This window comes from Symphalangus syndactylus, chromosome X (genome assembly GCF_028878055.3).
Source record: "Symphalangus syndactylus isolate Jambi chromosome X, NHGRI_mSymSyn1-v2.1_pri, whole genome shotgun sequence".
Classification (NCBI taxonomy): Eukaryota; Metazoa; Chordata; class Mammalia; order Primates; family Hylobatidae; genus Symphalangus; species Symphalangus syndactylus.
This window is the reverse complement of record NC_072447.2, coordinates 48917132-48919166: the sequence shown is the minus strand read 5'-3', so window position 1 is coordinate 48919166 and position 2035 is coordinate 48917132.

Genomic DNA, 2035 nt, shown 5'->3' with positions numbered 1-2035 from the left:
TGGGACTATCATTTAACAAATACCTATTATATGGGAGAGATTTTAAAAATAGTAGATATGAAGGTAAAGTATGGAACTGACACTTAACAAAAACATATATATATAATTTATATCATACGATATATTCATGTATGTACTTTTAATATTACATATGTATATATTATGTGTATAATTTACATACAGCTATATTATTTTATGTTTCTGACAACTGTTTCTTCATCTTCATTTTACGGGCAACCAATCTGAGGTTCAAAGGGGTCAAAAACTTTTCAGAAATATTTTAACTCCTCAATCTCAGAGCTGAATATAGAACGCAGGAAGCCCTGATTTCCAAAGTCCTTCCCAATGTACTGGGCTGCACTGAAGGCCTAAAGTTCAAAATAAATAGAAATTCAACCTAGCAAGGATGCAAAATAGAGAGAGAAACAAGTGAAAGTGAACATGGAGCTAGTTTATAGGGGGAAGTTTAATTTTCTGGGGAATTCTGAATTTGTGAACTCTAGATTACCATTTTTAGACCAAAAACATTTAGATGTATTCAGGAAGTAGCCACATGGTTCGAGTGCCCTAGGTAACATCTAGTCTTCCTTATCATGGTTTCTCTCTCTCATTAGCTCAAAGCCCAAGCAAAGCTAGAATTGCAAAGAAGTCATGTGCATTGATCACTAATATGTTCTGTCATAATATTAAATAATTTATATGATGTAATAGCATAAATTTGTATTTCAGTGAATACATGCTACTGAGTGGACATCAGTGAAATGAGTACACTAGAGGTAAGGAAGATCATCACCAGCTAGTTCCCTTTCAGGCACGTGATGACAGGCTTTATGGGGGTCTAATCACTACACAGGAACAAGAATCATTTTATTTTTCTCCATTAGTTGGAGAATATTAAGCTCCAATTGTCATCACATGGAAGGGAAGTAAATTGCTATTGGGACATTTAGGCACCCAGCAGCCTGACTGACTTTGTCTGCACAGCACTTCAGATTATACATCATTGTTTTTAAGTGCAAAAATGCATATTATATAAGTAACACCTTCTATAAAACAATGACACTTTAAAGGTCTATGAAAGTATTGAAAGTCATTACCTCTGTAAAAGTGAATAGGTAGCTATGATACTTAAAACTAAAGTTCTTACTTTTTGAGCACGGCCAAGTTTTATATGTCAAGATACATTTCTTATAAAATATATAATCCTATTTTTAAGTTTCAAAATCAATTAATAAGCAATTGGTAACTATTCAGTCACAATGCTATAAAAGGCAGAGGGCTAGGTGATGAAGACAGTGCAAAAAATTAAATCAAACACAGATCCATTTCTCAGAGATTTCTCTAGCTTGGGGACATTTGACAAATATGTACACGCACGTACATATATAAAACCTCTTCACCATAAATTAGATTATCTCTCTCCTCCGATCAAAATCCTTCAATTGGCTTCACATTTCCCTCAGAGTAAGATGCCAAGTCCTTAGTAAAGCCTTAGCAAATAATGTGCAAAAAATGCACATTATTTAAGTAACGTCTGCTAGAAAACAATGGGACTTCAATGGTCTGTGAAAGTACTGAAAGTTATGGTGTACCTCCCTAAAGCATAGGCATCCCCACCCATCCTCATGATCCCTATCATTAATTCCCTGATATTTTAGTTCCGTGACTTTTTCAATCTTCTCTTCACTCAGTCTACTCCAACTTCAATGGATTCCTTGCTATTTTAGGAAAATTTGCAGGAAAGCTTCGACCTCAGGGCACTTAACCTGGCAAACCTCACTCTCTGAAACTCTCTGCCCTCAGATAAACACATTACTAAGTCCTTTATGTCTTTCCCATTTTTGCTCATATGAGACCTTATTAGTAACATTCTTTTTAGGGAGCTCTGTACTGACTGTTTTTTAAAAATTCTAAATTGCACTTTTATGCTCTGTGATGGATAATTTTAGATGTCAACACAACTGGATTAATGACTACCTAGATAGCTGGTAAAACATCTCTGAGGATATTTCTGGAGGACATTGACATGTGAGTC